The sequence below is a fragment of the Betta splendens genome, chromosome 24 (assembly GCF_900634795.4).
Source record: "Betta splendens chromosome 24, fBetSpl5.4, whole genome shotgun sequence".
Taxonomy (NCBI): domain Eukaryota; kingdom Metazoa; phylum Chordata; class Actinopteri; order Anabantiformes; family Osphronemidae; genus Betta; species Betta splendens.
Genome location: NC_040901.2, coordinates 8,151,626 through 8,169,480, shown reverse-complemented (window position 1 = coordinate 8,169,480; position 17,855 = coordinate 8,151,626). Strand labels below are relative to the sequence as shown.

The 17,855-nt window shown below is 42.3% G+C and overlaps 1 protein-coding gene and 1 long non-coding RNA gene across 5 annotated transcripts in view; one reads left to right on the top strand and one right to left on the bottom strand.

Moving 5' to 3' along the window:
- si:dkey-71h2.2 (low density lipoprotein receptor adapter protein 1) overlaps window positions 1-17,855 on the top strand; it is a 32,802-nt gene that overhangs the window by 1,406 nt on the left and 13,541 nt on the right. The gene's annotated exons all lie outside the window — the stretch shown is intronic.
- Window positions 6,835-9,667, bottom strand: LOC114849344 (uncharacterized). Of its 3 annotated transcripts, XR_003784608.3 has the most exons (5): window positions 9,115-9,667; window positions 8,642-8,703; window positions 8,284-8,402; window positions 7,590-7,781; window positions 6,835-7,486 (listed from the first exon to the last, which is right to left on the bottom strand). It is a non-coding gene; the product is annotated as an uncharacterized LOC114849344 (long non-coding RNA). The 3 variants fall into 3 exon arrangements; XR_003784607.3 differs by lacking the exon at window positions 8,642-8,703 and having other exon boundaries at window positions 9,115-9,666; XR_008693939.1 differs by lacking the exon at window positions 9,115-9,667 and having other exon boundaries at window positions 8,284-9,098.

Genomic DNA, 17,855 nt, shown 5'->3' with positions numbered 1-17,855 from the left:
CTAAAAGTTTTAAGCACATGCTTATATTAAGCACATGCATGCTTAAAATATGAGTTTATAATTTTTATTTTTATTTTAGAACATTCGGTGATTAAAAATAACATTAAAATATAAAAATTTTGTAATTAAACGCAAAGATTAGTCTCTAATGTCAACAAGAAGAGCCTCATCAAAAAATTGTTCATCATTAGGGGTCACTCCTATTCTTCTGTTTTGTGTGGTACACCGCGAGTTAGGGGATTGTGTGTGGGAATGACCATCAATGAGCAGTGCTTTGTGGGGTGTGTGAAGAGTAAGTTGTGGTTGGTTTCTACAAAAGAAGTGCACCAAGAGGTGCTGTTATTTTGTGTGTCTTTACCTGCACAGTGTAATCTGAGCAGCAGACACATGAATGATATTGCCTGGATTTAATTGGGCATTCAGTTAATTGGACTTGCTTGCAAAAAGGACTCCTAAAATAATTTAATGTATGTTGTTATAAACTATAAAGTCTTCACCTTAGCCAAATGTGCATAGTTCATTAAAGAATGAAAATGCATTGGCTATCCTGTACGGTGTGGTCTGCTGGAGCAGCAGCATCACAGTGAGGGACAGGAAGAGACTGGAAAGGATCATCAACAAGTCCAGCTCTGTCCTGGGCTGCAGTCTGGACACGGTGCAGGAGGTGGGTGAGAGAAGGGTCCTGGCTAAACTGACATCCATCATGGACCAGGACTCTGACCCACTGGAAGACTCACTGTCTGCTCTGGAGAGCAGCTTCAGTAGCAGACTGATCCACCCTCGCTGTGTGAAGGAGAGATATCGTAGATCCTTCCTACCTGCTGCTGTCAGACTGTACAATTAGTACTGTATCAGTGGTTTATGTAGCAACCTGCTCTGCACAACATTTGTGTAAATCTGTAAACGATCATGTATATTGTTACCGGTACAAATCTTATACCCATTACTGTGCAATAACCCTGCAATGACCTCATTCTCACTCCAACTGTACTGCTTTGTACTGTGCCAACACAAACTGTTCTGTAGCTGTACTCTCGCTTATCTGTACTGCTGTTATGAGAAGTAATTTCCCAACTGCAGGACTATTAAAGGTTTTCTTATTCTTATTAAACTTTCGCCCCGGTGAAGTTACCTGCAAGTTCCCTCGTGGTAACTGGGCCAGATGTCAACCGTTCTGGACAGCAGCAGGTGACAGCAAAGGGCACAGGGACTTGAGTGGACCTACCTGAATCCATGGCTTGAACTTTCTTCACCGTTTTCATAAGTATCACTATGAATCTCTTAGTTTGTATCACATGCATGTCATAGCGCGCAAATAAAGTGACAATGACAGTATCATAAATTAGCTGTATGCTTTGATAATATAGAAAATGACAAGCGATTGCTTCGGAGCAGTAGATTGTGTCTTTTTTGCAACCATCAACCTCTCCTGAATTTTCAGACATGTAGCTTTTAACATAATAAATACACTGCACTAGAACAGTTGTGTGGCTTTACTAACAGGACCAAAATATTTCCTGGTGAACCATGTGTAATTCAAACCCACCAGATGTGCAAACCATCAAGAAGAAAAGCTTTAAAGTGAACTAAACTCTCTCATTAGTATTGACCTTAATGTCTGACCAAAAGTTGAATGATTTATCCACACACTCTTTGGTCCCTTACAGTAATAGGTCAACAAAATTACGACAAATGTTCTCAAAAGCAAATCTACAGGAAGGATCACAGTAGGAGCACAAAGCTGCAGTTGTAGCTGTTTAATGGAAGGGGCCGCAATCAGAACAAGACTCCTGTTGAATAGTCATCTGCCATGGCCAGTTGTGGTGAGTGGAGAGGTGGGGGGTTGGAAGAGGAGAACAGGTTGGAAACGTCCCGGTCCAGGAATTGAGTCATCTGCAGACAGGCAGAATTTAGGAAAAAAAAAATGCACAAGAGAAATCACAAAGTCATGACCCGAACAGCATCTATGTAATTGTGGTGGAAATTTCCCATAAAGAAGCAGATGAGAGAGTTGTCCTTTTGTGCGATTTATGGAAATAATAAAGAAAATAAAAATAATAGGGAAAGCAAACAAAAAGCATGGATGTTGATCGTGCACATCAACAAACCAAAAACCAGCTGGGGAGATCAGTGCACACACCACGAAGGTGTGATGCAAAGAGCCCACGATCCGCAAGTTGCTTCTGCCTTTTAACCCCTTTCTCTGGCTCTGGTGGAATGTCTCTCTGCAGCAATGGAATTGTTCGTGCCACTTTATCTCGCTGTGAGTGAGAATATTTGCTTTCTCACTTCTGCACCATCATGTCTTGTTATCCAAATGAAGGAACACCGAGCTTCCAAGACAAGATGCATTCGTTTTAACAGCCTTGGGTCTGGTGGGGAGTCAGATAGGATGGAGCCAGAGTCCGGGTGTAAAAGACAAACATATATCATTAATTATTAGTCAGTCAAATGGAACATCAGATGTTTAGACTTGATGTACGACAGGGCGCAAGAGATTAGTTGTTTGTTGTGTTTCAGTTCAGTATTGCACCTTACCAGCACAGGACGACTGTGTTGGATAAGAAATAGCACAAAGGCCAAAATTTTCCAGTACAGTAATATAAACATGTAGGGGAAGGTTTCACATGTGTGACATAAATCTGTTTTATTTCATTGCCCTTAATAAACAAACAAAAGAAGTTTATATACCAAAAACATACGATTTTCAAAAGGTTTTAAATTTTTAAACGGGTCAATTTGAGTGGTAACATAACAGTATGGTTAAGCAAAGCTCTGTGTATCAAGGTGTCCATTAAACCTATAGCAGCATACATAAGACAATGTTCAAAGCGATCTGTATTGCAGGAGATCTCACTATCCTTGCCACAGCTTGTTTAGTCTGCTACCATCAGGAAGGAGAATTAGGAATCCACTACAGACTATAACCGGCAGTCCAGCATCACATACATGCATACTTACCTATTCTTTGACGTTTTGACAATGCAGCAGCATCACTGAGAGGCTGGACAGGCTCATCATGAAGTCCAGCAGGGTCCTGGTTTATGCTCCGGATACTATGCATGCGGTGGGAGAGAGAAGGGTCCTCTTGCTGAAACAGACAACAAATGACAGTCACACGGTTAGAAAACAGGTTATGGGAGAAGATGAGCCATGAAAGAACAAGCAAATCCCTGTCATGAAATGTGCTGGACTTATTATATATTATATATATATATATATATAAAATTGACTAAAGTGCTTTATATATGAGTAGTTAACAATGCAGTGAGAACCATATCTGCAACCATGTACTAATTAAAATATAGAGAGTAAACACAAAGAGTAAACACATTGTAAAATACAGAGTAATAGTGCAAAAGCAAATAAATCTTTGTCTGCTTAAAAGCCAGTGAAATAAAAATATCAACTGGTATGAGTGTAAAACCTCTAAAGACAAAACATACAGAAGATAAGCGCATAATTCATAATGCTATGGTTTATATAGGAGCATGGTTTACATGTTGCAAGTTAGCAATTACAATAATACAGCATAAATAGGAACCTCCTGCATGCCTCATGTATCCCTACCATTCACTATTATTTATTGCTGTTACGATCAACAGTATCAACATCCTTGTCACCGTTTTCCCTGTTATAGTGGCATTGTTTTGTGCATAATAATCATTACTACTATGACCGTCTAAAGTTTTGGATACTTTGCTGATATTGTGTTTCTAGGCTAAGAATTAACATCTCTACGTGTGTCAACCTAATGCATTTCGAAAAGGGCTGTTTTTAAAAAAAGCAACGCTGACGTGTTTGTTCTGGACCACACTGTTAATTAGCACAGGTGTGCTCACAGCAAGAGCCTGTGCAGCTAGACAGAAAGCAAACTAATAACACGAGGCTCCACGCAAGAGCCGCTTTTCGTACATTTATGTTGCATTCTCGTGTTTGTGTTCTGTGACTGAAACAAGCGCAACCACGAATAAATTAGCAAACAACACCGAACCAAGCTAAGCCCAACGAGTTAGCATAAACGCAGCTAACAGCATACACATACATGTCACACACAGGTAACAGTTCTGATATCGTTCCTGTTCGTAAACGTGTTCCTACCTACAAAGTCGAAAATTATCCAAAGCACAAACGTTCAGCGCACTTCCAGCACACACACGGAGCTTCTCCGAACTAATGTCGCAGCGAAAAAAGCAAACTTTACCGGGCCAAACATGCGGCAAAGATCCCTTATTAGACAAAGATGAGAGCGAGCGCTCACACTGACACGCAATCGCGCTTACAGTACAGAAAGCCCACTCCGACAAACCTTTGGAGCTTTAATTTAATTTTTACTATTATTACTTACCTCCATCGCATCATGTTTATATCCAGTGCGCATGTGTCGTTATTTGAACTTTTATTGGTCCTCCTACGGACTGCGGAGGACATTCGTCTTCTTCTTTTTTAACTTCCCGATCCACCAAAACATGTAAACAACTTCAACGTTCAATGGATTGTGAAGTACACAAACATAACGATAAAGTCATGTATTATTTTTAATATTCTTCTTTTTCGATTCATATTTAATTTGTGCAGCCACTGGCGTTCTGGCTGCACAAATTAAATATGAAATTTACTATAAATGCCTGCATACATGTTTGTTAAAACTTACTTAAATCTCTTCTTTATTCAATAGAAGGCTTTGGTGTTTGGTCTGTATGATAACCAGTTTACATTAGCCTTTGTTATTGTATACAATAATACAGATGTTGTTTGCTTTGTTTTTGCACTCTTGTGGCAGTAACTTCATAATTCCCTAAACAAAATAACTAATTTTTTTCAGTCTTAAATCTAAATAGGCTTTCACTGTAGATTATCATGTGATATTTGCAATATTCACCCATGTATAAGAATAGTGAACCATACAGTTTAACATAAATCAACAAGCTGTGTTATATTGTGCATTGCCATTTAGTGGAGTTCTTTTTAGCAAGGCTGTTCCTAATAGCTCACCTCCTTGCTTTTATAACTAATTTGATATGTCATATATGTTACCTGTGACCTGAGAAGTCATAAGGTGCTTTTGATTTACTGTAAAAATTATTATTATTATTATTATTATTATTATTATTATTATTATTATTATTATTATTATTATTATTATTATTATTATTATTATGCCATGTTAGCACTTCCTTTGAGTTTGGAAGTGCATCACATTGCACCTACAAAGAACCACAGCCACGTGCCTTTGGAGGAGTATGACACTTTGCCTCTCTGTGTGCTGAGAGGACAGCAGCTGACCGGCCTATTCTTCATTATGGAAAAGGCTCACAAAATTCAGGGGGTTAGGTAAGGCTCTGAATGGCATCAGCTCAGGAGCTCCAGACCTCCGTGTAAGGAGATATGTACCACATGAAAGGCTCTGCTAAGTCACTTGCCGACCACATAAAGAAGGCACTGACATGGCACCTGCTTTAACAGAGTACATTAGATAGGCAAACAATAACCACTCAGCTGGTGGTCTTCCATCCCAGCACACACTGAGCTGCACCGTCTCCCACTAAAAATGTTAACACACAAAATATCCCCAGTTTGGACTTTTAGAATCAGAATCTGAATCGGTTTTATTCTCCAGGTCTGCACAAGAAAAACATGGAAATGCCTCCGGTCTGACTCCATCTTTTTAAACCGAACATTAATTGTTAACACCTATTTACATAAGTTATTAGCATAGAAATAGTAAAATAAAATAGGATAGATAAAAAATTACTGACTCTGTGTCTGGTGGTTCTGGTGAGTATAGCTCTGTGAATCCTGCCAGAGGAAGGGAGTTTGTGTGTTGAACAGTTGAACAGTTTGTGTGTGGGGTGTGTGGGGTCAGCAGTGATGCTTGCTGCCCGTTTTCTGACTCTGGCCTGGTACAGATGCTCAATGGAAGGGAGTTCAGTCTGACCAGACCACCCGCTGCAGTCGGTGTCTTTCCTGTTTGGTGGCTGAACCAAAACCACACAGTGATGGAAAAGCAGAGGACAGGCTGGATGATGGCAGTATAGAAGTATAGAACAGCTCCTGGGGCAGTTTGAACTTCCTGAGCTGTCTCAAGAAGTACAACCTCTGCTGGGCCTTTTTGTGGACAGTGTAAGGGGGCCCAATTCAGGTCCTGTGAGAATGTGGACCCTAGGAACCTGAATGAGTCCACGGTAGGCAGTGTGTTTTTGTGGATTTGTGATGGGGAGGGGGGCAGGCGGTTCTTCCTGAAGTCCACTGTCATCTCCACAGTCTTGAGCGTGTTGAGCTCCATCTGCTTTTGAAATCCGTTTTAGTGGCAAATTTATGGACATCTGCTCATCACAGGGATGCAATCCTAACATTTGTGTTGGTGTTTATTACTGCTACCCCACAGTGAGAAGGTCTTGGGTTTCACAGTTGCTCCGTGGAGTTTGTAAATACTTCCTGTGTTTCCAGACACTACCCTTGGGGAGTAAAAATTGTCTATAGGTGTGAGTTGTTGTCTATATGTAACACTATGATAAACTGGCAATCTGGGTGTTCCCAACCTTTAATCTAATTGTCAGCGTATATAAGATCATGCATGCTCCCAACCCCTGTGAATTAGTGAGAGAGAACAACTGATATTTGCTATTATTTATTTTTTATTTTAGCTGTTATAACAACTAGAATGATAAATTATTTTCTTTTGCATACTTTCAGTTTTATAGTAGATCTCTTCATATAATTCTCCTCATATCTTTAAACCATTAATACTCATACAAAAATGTGTTTTAGAAACTTTTGTTGTGCCATTGATAGTCCCTTGTATGTTCTAAAACACAAACACTTTGCTTAAGATTTTTTTCATTGCCCAAAAAAATGATTTATTTAAAAACAGTTCACAGGATTAATAAAACCAGTTAATAAATCACAAAGTAGACTTCATTAATTGCCTAAATATTGAGTAGCAAAGGCACATATGTGTATAATGCTTTAGACATAGGACTAGTAAAACACAATACAAAAAATTAAACGACATACACTATAATGTAATTAAATACCACTTAATATAATACAGTCCATTAATTTGCTTGTGGTTGCCTTGGCTTTGTTTAACTAACATCATCACAGGATGGCTTACTGGCTATGCATGTATAGCCATTCTCGATTGTGTTTGGCTGGCCATGCTTAATCCAGCTGTATAGTGTCGGCTGCTGACCAAGTTTGTTCCTGGAAAGCCCCCGCAGCAGCAGCAGCTACAGTTGTCTTCATGTTGCTACAAGTTGTGGTGCTGAGCATACACACAGTCCTGGAAGAGGAGATGGGTGTGCGGCAGTGGAGTGGTGGACTGTAATACCCAGTGGTGTAGCTGGTCAAGGAAGAAAACAGTTGGTTGATGACACTGGAAACGTGGCAAAGGGGGCAGACCCTGTTAGCAGATCCTCAAAGCCAAAAATTATATCAGCCCACTTCCCTACTCGAGCACTCTTCACTTGCCTGTGAGAGAAAACTGCAAGACACAGAAACACAGACTGTTATTGGGCGCTTCAGCTTACATTAAAACAAGACTTGCAGTGCAGTAAACAAAACGTGTTATTTTTTTCAGTACTCACCAATGGGACACAGGTCTCTGTCTCAAGGCTGCTCAGCATTGCCTTTCTAATAGCAATGCAATCTGAGGGATGACTGAACACAGTGCAACTGCTTGTGTACACTCTTGTACTGAAGCCTCTGCAGGTTTGTAATTTCTAAAGAGGGACTAGGCCAGCTTCAGGACATTTTGGTATCCTTAACTGCTCCTATTCCTAAAACGACAAACAAGAGTGACACAAGGGAGGAGGTTAAAAGTTGAGTTGTTAGACTTATCACTGAAAACTTCACTCACTCATCTACCAATACTTCTTCACATTCCAGTCACAGATATGCTGGAGGTGGCAAAAAGAGTGGTTTACCCTAGACCAGACAGAGAACCACTCACTACCGCACCTACAGAATATTTGTAATCTCCACTAACCTCAACTACAACCTAACCTGACATTTCTGTCATAGATTTTTTTTCTGAAAAGCAGTCACACACCTGTGTACAGACCTGTATACAGGCTTGGTGAAATCCTTGATCAGTTGAAAGGACAAGTTTCAGATGCTCAGTCTACCAACCTGGAGCGCTTGTAAGCACTACATATGTCTATATAACAATTACCTGACCGCTCCACTTCTTCTGCTTCCTAGTGAGGGCTGCCTATAAGGACACAGCTAGAAAATATGAAAAAAACAGCAAAAAAAGACAACACAATTACTAATACGTACTTTGTGTGTGGGAGCATCAGTTGGGTTATGCATGGTACACAGCCTCAGCACCATCAACAGGTTGAATAGACATCTGTGGCACACAATTTCTCTCACCCTCCCTCATCTGTGGGTTCCACCTTAATAATTTAAGAAACAGTGAAGCACATACATATATATCAAGTAAATATAATAATCCAGACATTTAGTCAGCTATAAATAGTACTGCCCGCTCTTTATCTTTGTAAAAACAAAGAATTCTATTTAGGAGGAGAAACAAAATCTCAGTAACTGACTACTACTACTACTTATTTCATTACAAATTAATGGAGGTATTCGAATCACTTCACATATGTAATTTAAGAACAAAAGCGCTCACTGTGTGCCCAGTGTTCAGAATCTGACATGGTCCCATTTCAGTCTAAACACAGTGTAAGAAATCTGTAAAGACATATTATGGTACTTGGTTAAATTCAAGCTAACTCAACTTAATTCTTTCTAACTGCGCATCTTTTCGTTGAAACCGACAATGTTTAGACACTACATTTGTTACCAGGCTGGACCTTAAGTTTCATTGAAACATTCCAACTGGCAAGTGATTGTTGCGGCTGTAGACTGTTGACTACTGTTCTGACTTTCATTTTAACCGGCACTATGGAATAACTATAAAGCACGCATTTATTTAATGCCACCGCATTGCAGTCTTCGTATCGAGTTCAGTTTTAGATATTAAACTATTTACAATGCAGCAAAGTTACACAGGGGACTCACATCAATGGCGAGTAATACACAGGGTAAAGTGCAGACTATGACGCCCTAATTCAGTGTTTTAAGAAGGAAAACGCAACAGACCTTGAGACGAACTTGCCCTTTGTTGTCCTGGAAGCGTTGTCGAAAACTTTCTTCTTCTTTTTTGCTTTTCTTTATGGGCAGTTTGCGTTAGACAAATTGCGCACCATCGCCACCTTCTGTCCCGTACCAAAATGTGGTAAATTTACTTGTTGATGTATGCAAATCTTCGCTGCTTCTGCTTGTACTAATTCTTTTTTTTTTCCTATTATTAAATCCAATTGACTGTTGATAAACACCTTCATAATTTAACTATTTGTGTTAATCAGAGAAAATACAAAGCGAAAATCTAAATCCTAAACTAACAGCACTTCCGTGAATTTGAGTATATTAAGTGGATCGAAGGAGAGTAGAAGAAGGTAGAGGGCGGTAAATGAAGTTTAAGGGTGCTCGACGCTCCAAAGATAAGAAGAAGAAGAAACACCAGAGTTAAAGAAGAAGAAAAAGAAGACGAATGTCCTCCACAGTCTTTAGGAGGACCAATAAAAGTTCAAACAACGACACATGCGCACTGGATATTAACATGATGCGATGGAGGTAAGTAATAATAGTAAAAATTAAATTAAAGCTCCAAAAGTTTGTCGGAGTGGGCTTTCTGTACTGTAAGCGCGATTGCGTGTCAGTGTGAGCGCTCGCTCTCATTTTTGTCTAATAAGGGATCTTTGCCGCATGTTTGGCCCGGTAAAGTTTGCTTTTTTCGCTGCGACATTAGTTCGGAGAAGCTCCGTGTGTGTGCTGGAAGTGCGCTGAACGTTTGTGCTTTGGATAATTTTCGACTTTGTAGGTAGGAACACGTTTACGAACAGGAACGATATCAGAACTGTTACCTGTGTGTGACATGTATGTGTATGCTGTTAGCTGCGTTTATGCTAACTCGTTGGGCTTAGCTTGGTTCGGTGTTGTTTGCTAATTTATTCGTGGTTGCGCTTGTTTCAGTCACAGAACACAAACACGAGAATGCAACATAAATGTACGAAAAGCGGCTCTTGCGTGGAGCCTCGTGTTATTAGTTTGCTTTCTGTCTAGCTGCACAGGCTCTTGCTGTGAGCACACCTGTGCTAATTAACAGTGTGGTCCAGAACAAACACGTCAGCGTTGCTTTTTTTAAAAACAGCCCTTTTCGAAATGCATTAGGTTGACACACGTAGAGATGTTAATTCTTAGCCTAGAAACACAATATCAGCAAAGTATCCAAAACTTTAGACGGTCATAGTAGTAATGATTATTATGCACAAAACAATGCCACTATAACAGGGAAAACGGTGACAAGGATGTTGATACTGTTGATCGTAACAGCAATAAATAATAGTGAATGGTAGGGATACATGAGGCATGCAGGAGGTTCCTATTTATGCTGTATTATTGTAATTGCTAACTTGCAACATGTAAACCATGCTCCTATATAAACCATAGCATTATGAATTATGCGCTTATCTTCTGTATGTTTTGTCTTTAGAGGTTTTACACTCATACCAGTTGATATTTTTATTTCACTGGCTTTTAAGCAGACAAAGATTTATTTGCTTTTGCACTATTACTCTGTATTTTACAATGTGTTTACTCTTTGTGTTTACTCTCTATATTTTAATTAGTACATGGTTGCAGATATGGTTCTCACTGCATTGTTAACTACTCATATATAAAGCACTTTAGTCAATTTTATATATATATATATATATATAATATATAATAAGTCCAGCACATTTCATGACAGGGATTTGCTTGTTCTTTCATGGCTCATCTTCTCCCATAACCTGTTTTCTAACCGTGTGACTGTCATTTGTTGTCTGTTTCAGCAAGAGGACCCTTCTCTCTCCCACCGCATGCATAGTATCCGGAGCATAAACCAGGACCCTGCTGGACTTCATGATGAGCCTGTCCAGCCTCTCAGTGATGCTGCTGCATTGTCAAAACGTCAAAGAATAGGTAAGTATGCATGTATGTGATGCTGGACTGCCGGTTATAGTCTGTAGTGGATTCCTAATTCTCCTTCCTGATGGTAGCAGACTAAACAAGCTGTGGCAAGGATAGTGAGATCTCCTGCAATACAGATCGCTTTGAACATTGTCTTATGTATGCTGCTATAGGTTTAATGGACACCTTGATACACAGAGCTTTGCTTAACCATACTGTTATGTTACCACTCAAATTGACCCGTTTAAAAATTTAAAACCTTTTGAAAATCGTATGTTTTTGGTATATAAACTTCTTTTGTTTGTTTATTAAGGGCAATGAAATAAAACAGATTTATGTCACACATGTGAAACCTTCCCCTACATGTTTATATTACTGTACTGGAAAATTTTGGCCTTTGTGCTATTTCTTATCCAACACAGTCGTCCTGTGCTGGTAAGGTGCAATACTGAACTGAAACACAACAAACAACTAATCTCTTGCGCCCTGTCGTACATCAAGTCTAAACATCTGATGTTCCATTTGACTGACTAATAATTAATGATATATGTTTGTCTTTTACACCCGGACTCTGGCTCCATCCTATCTGACTCCCCACCAGACCCAAGGCTGTTAAAACGAATGCATCTTGTCTTGGAAGCTCGGTGTTCCTTCATTTGGATAACAAGACATGATGGTGCAGAAGTGAGAAAGCAAATATTCTCACTCACAGCGAGATAAAGTGGCACGAACAATTCCATTGCTGCAGAGAGACATTCCACCAGAGCCAGAGAAAGGGGTTAAAAGGCAGAAGCAACTTGCGGATCGTGGGCTCTTTGCATCACACCTTCGTGGTGTGTGCACTGATCTCCCCAGCTGGTTTTTGGTTTGTTGATGTGCACGATCAACATCCATGCTTTTTGTTTGCTTTCCCTATTATTTTTATTTTCTTTATTATTTCCATAAATCGCACAAAAGGACAACTCTCTCATCTGCTTCTTTATGGGAAATTTCCACCACAATTACATAGATGCTGTTCGGGTCATGACTTTGTGATTTCTCTTGTGCATTTTTTTTTTCCTAAATTCTGCCTGTCTGCAGATGACTCAATTCCTGGACCGGGACGTTTCCAACCTGTTCTCCTCTTCCAACCCCCCACCTCTCCACTCACCACAACTGGCCATGGCAGATGACTATTCAACAGGAGTCTTGTTCTGATTGCGGCCCCTTCCATTAAACAGCTACAACTGCAGCTTTGTGCTCCTACTGTGATCCTTCCTGTAGATTTGCTTTTGAGAACATTTGTCGTAATTTTGTTGACCTATTACTGTAAGGGACCAAAGAGTGTGTGGATAAATCATTCAACTTTTGGTCAGACATTAAGGTCAATACTAATGAGAGAGTTTAGTTCACTTTAAAGCTTTTCTTCTTGATGGTTTGCACATCTGGTGGGTTTGAATTACACATGGTTCACCAGGAAATATTTTGGTCCTGTTAGTAAAGCCACACAACTGTTCTAGTGCAGTGTATTTATTATGTTAAAAGCTACATGTCTGAAAATTCAGGAGAGGTTGATGGTTGCAAAAAAGACACAATCTACTGCTCCGAAGCAATCGCTTGTCATTTTCTATATTATCAAAGCATACAGCTAATTTATGATACTGTCATTGTCACTTTATTTGCGCGCTATGACATGCATGTGATACAAACTAAGAGATTCATAGTGATACTTATGAAAACGGTGAAGAAAGTTCAAGCCATGGATTCAGGTAGGTCCACTCAAGTCCCTGTGCCCTTTGCTGTCACCTGCTGCTGTCCAGAACGGTTGACATCTGGCCCAGTTACCACGAGGGAACTTGCAGGTAACTTCACCGGGGCGAAAGTTTAATAAGAATAAGAAAACCTTTAATAGTCCTGCAGTTGGGAAATTACTTCTCATAACAGCAGTACAGATAAGCGAGAGTACAGCTACAGAACAGTTTGTGTTGGCACAGTACAAAGCAGTACAGTTGGAGTGAGAATGAGGTCATTGCAGGGTTATTGCACAGTAATGGGTATAAGATTTGTACCGGTAACAATATACATGATCGTTTACAGATTTACACAAATGTTGTGCAGAGCAGGTTGCTACATAAACCACTGATACAGTACTAATTGTACAGTCTGACAGCAGCAGGTAGGAAGGATCTACGATATCTCTCCTTCACACAGCGAGGGTGGATCAGTCTGCTACTGAAGCTGCTCTCCAGAGCAGACAGTGAGTCTTCCAGTGGGTCAGAGTCCTGGTCCATGATGGATGTCAGTTTAGCCAGGACCCTTCTCTCACCCACCTCCTGCACCGTGTCCAGACTGCAGCCCAGGACAGAGCTGGACTTGTTGATGATCCTTTCCAGTCTCTTCCTGTCCCTCACTGTGATGCTGCTGCTCCAGCAGACCACACCGTACAGGATAGCCAATGCATTTTCATTCTTTAATGAACTATGCACATTTGGCTAAGGTGAAGACTTTATAGTTTATAACAACATACATTAAATTATTTTAGGAGTCCTTTTTGCAAGCAAGTCCAATTAACTGAATGCCCAATTAAATCCAGGCAATATCATTCATGTGTCTGCTGCTCAGATTACACTGTGCAGGTAAAGACACACAAAATAACAGCACCTCTTGGTGCACTTCTTTTGTAGAAACCAACCACAACTTACTCTTCACACACCCCACAAAGCACTGCTCATTGATGGTCATTCCCACACACAATCCCCTAACTCGCGGTGTACCACACAAAACAGAAGAATAGGAGTCACTCCCTAATGGTCACTCCTTCTTCCCTAATGATGAACAATTTTTTGATGAGGCTCTTTTTGTTGACATTAGAGACTAATCTTTGCGTTTAATTTCAAAATTTTTATATTTTAATGTTATTTTTAATCACAGAATGCTCTAAAATAAAAATAAAAATTATAAATTCATATTGTAAGCATGTGCTTAAAACTTTTAGCTTTATTTTATTATCTTGTTTTATTATCTACAGCACTTGGTGAATATGTTCTTACATAGCCAAGGAAGGGGCTATTTTCAGTTCTATTTTACTGTTTACACATTGTCAGTGAGTATCAGTCATCTACTACTTTTGACTGTTCCAAGTCATCAGTGATTGGCTCAAGTCACTTTGAATGTATTGGTGGTGGGAAAACATGGGCGGGGAAAAATTTGCATAGACCAAACGAGACGCGTCTCGTGACGCGTATTGACCCAACAAGACGCGTCTTGTGACGCGTCTCGTAAACAACCAAGACGCGTCTCGTGACGCGTCACAACCTGACATGACGCGTCACAACATGACAAAACGCGTTACGAGACGCGTCACAATCTGACAAAACGCGTTTTAAAAACGCCGTTCTTTTGACCCTCTTGGCTTGCCATAGGCGCCGTCCGGGAGCGGGTGGGAGGCGAGGGGCGCTCAGCGGCGCGTGCGGCGCGGTCGCCGACGCAGCCTCCCCGCAGCTCCACGGCTCGTGGAGCCTCCCGCTGCCACGCTGCTTCCTTGGTAACCAAACAGGACTGACTCATCTCCCACCCAGGAGCACGTGCTGTTTTTTTCCTGTCACGCTGACTTTGAAATGTTCAGTGATTAATTGCAGATATTAAAATATGGATGAGTCTATGGGATGGATTCAACAGTACAGTAGATGACAATGTTAACTGACAGCTCGTCCAAGCCGCTTTGCGTTTTTTCTCGTGATGTCTGCTTTCTGTAAACTTAGTTTTACAGTACTTGTCCCAGCGCTGACAGGAAGGCGTTATTATCCCCCCCCCCAATCCTCCATCATTCCCATGGTGTCTCCACGGCGACAAAAGCTGACGAGCCAACAACCAACATGTCATCAGGCAAGGCATTGTGTGTGTCACATTGTTCTCAGGAGCCTCAGCATTGTGCGTTTTCTTCCCTTATTGTTATTGGCGTCAAAAATGAGAAAAAAAAAACTCAGAATGATACAGGCGGAGCCGAATAGAGATGGATTTCAGCGTTCAGGCAGGCGGAGAGACAGACGGGGCGGCTGCTGATGTCTACAGCTACTTAGCGGGCGATTTGGAGAGAGAGGACGGCGTGCGTGCGCGCGCGCCAGCGTGTGGCGGTGCGTCAAAGCGGCCTGTCGGAATGCAAATGAGGCCCCGGCGCAGCTGCTCGGCGCCTTCGCACAAATTAGGTGCGACGAAGGAAGCGACGAGTCATTTTATGCGCCGCGGACGCGGCTGAAGCCCGACGCCCCGCATGAAACGCTCTATTCCTGGACATGTGCTTCACGTCTCCAGCCAGCAGAGACCCCCCCCCTCCCCCATCATCTGCCGAGGTCAGAGCCGCCGGCAGGATGGGCGAAGGGCCCGGCGTGTGCCCGGAATCCGAGGCTTCTGTTCGGATCACGTCACACAGAAGCAGAAGGGACCTTTCCGTAGCGCAGAAGTCAAAGTCGCCCTTGGCACCAAGGACGTCCTCTGCTGTAACGTCTGCCTCGGTTTAAGGCCGTGCACTGCAGCTTTGGGACGGGCGGCGGTGGATGTGTCCTCTGTGGACGCATTTTATGTGTGTGTGTGTGTGTGTGTGTGTGTGTGTGTTAGTCTTATAGGGCTCTGTTTATCTCCCTGGCTGCGTTGCTGAGCTCAGCAGTCCTGAAAAGCGTTCGGTTTAAAACTCCACAGTCGTTTGTTTTCACCGGTTGGAAACCGTGACAGTGAACGCAGCACGGGGTTCCGTTGAACCTGAAAAAAAGACGGGCCTCCGCTGAGCGACGCGGAGGACGCGGCGGTGGTGTCAGTCAGCGCCGGTCCCCTCGAGGGGCAATTATTTCTCGGCGGCTCATTAGGTCTCGGCAAACGTGAGCGTCGCGCGGAACCGGGCGGGAGGAGGACGAGCAGAACGGAGGGCGGGAAACTGGGAACGGGGGGGGGGAGGCGTCAAACTGAGGGATGGGAGCTGGGATTCGTGTGTGTGCAGGAAAATCCAGGGGTTCCCTGTGCTTGCTCTGCGTGATGAATTAGACGCGGAGTTTGTGTAATGTGGAACCAGAACCGGTTTGCTTCAGTTTCCCAGTTTATTTAACATGACGTCTGCAGGAAAGGTCAACTTTGCATAGAGAACGCGGCGCCCCGCTTATAAATGAATCATCATAATTCCAGCATAGCTTTGCTCAGACGCACACGTTGCCCATTGCTCTGACTGGATCAGTGTATAAACGGAGTCATTTATAAAACCAGAAAGCCGATACGCGCTGCGAGCCCAGCGTTCGGGTAAACAGACGATGCTTTAACCGCGCTGACTTCCCGCCGTTAGCACCAGCTCATCAGTCTCGCCGGTCGCGGGGCGAGACGAGACCAGACGATAAAACATGGGCTAATGAGTTTTCACGGGGCCCGCGTGGAGGAAGCCGAGCCGTTCCATGGTTTTCTTATTTAGATCAGCAGTTTGTCAAAGTTGGGAGGTATCGATAGCGATGAGACGGACGTTATTTGAAACTGCCATGGTTCTTTTTATTATATTACTTACAAGGCTCAAAATATTATCAAACTGAGGTTTCAGCTTAGTAAGTTTTTTTGCAGATGTCTGTTTCTCTTCGGGGAAATAATATTGAAGACTTGTTTATTTTTAAGCTAAAGCTGCTGAGCGAGTCCTGACCTGACAGTACATGACGAGCCCGATTAGCCGAATTAGCACCCGAAGTGACGTCACTTGTTTTATCAGTCCTCTTCCGCACGTTTCTTTCCTCTTTTTGTGGCGCCTTTCGTGTCAGGATGCCGCGTGGGCCCGCAAGTATATCTCAACTAACTAATGGCTCGACTCACGCCTGTTTCTCATAATCCTCATCTGAATCCAGCTCGGGTGACTTTTCGCGTTGTTTTTCTCTCAGTCGAGAGGAGCTTTGCGGCGGTTTAAGTGGATTTAGGACGGCGTCACGCGCTCCGGGGCGGAGCAGGTGTGAACGCCGCTATTCAGCCTCGCGCTGCGCTCGCGGCTCCTCTCGTCACACTTGTCGTCTCGCGCGCGTTAATCCCGCGCCTGCGACGGGTATTTTGGAATTTCCTAATATCCCATTCTTTCCCTGTCATAGGTCTTAGCGCGAGCCCGTCTGTCCCGTCTTCCTCCACTATCGCTCCTGTCTTAAAATACCAACCGTGCACAGGAGATTCACGTCGGTTTAAGGAAGCTTCAACTAAAGAAACACTGGCTCACGCGCTTGTTGCATTTTAACCATTCCACTAGTATCGATTTTTTTAAGAGCTCCCCCTCTTGTTATTGAAAAACTGCTCCACATCATATTCTGCATTGATTTTGTATGAGACCCAGGAGAGTTGGGTGGCGGTTGAAGATTTTCTCATCACCTGCAGTATTTGGAGCCTGAGCTGAATGTGTTGTAGCTCCACCTGTAACACAGTGGCTAAATATGAGCCTCACGCACCGTTTCACCTCTGTAAACACTCACACAAGCAATCAAACCACGTTTAGTGGTTTATATATAGTCTCTTTCCTGTGCGGTTCTCCCCTGGAGTGTTTTTAGAGCTTCCCTGACCTGGAGTGAAGTAAATTATGCAACACAAGGAGAGTGAGAGACCGTATCTTGGGAGAGAAGCCTGTTCACTCTCCTGCTGCTACCCACACACACACACACACACACACACACACACACACACACACACACACACACACACACACACACACACACACACACACACACACACTGTTCTGTGAAATGGGATCCACGCTCGCTTTGATATAAGAATCTTTTCTTGATATATTTTCTTTCGTGTCATTTTGAACCCGCTCCCCCACTCGAGAAATAAATCCCATCTCTGTTATTTAA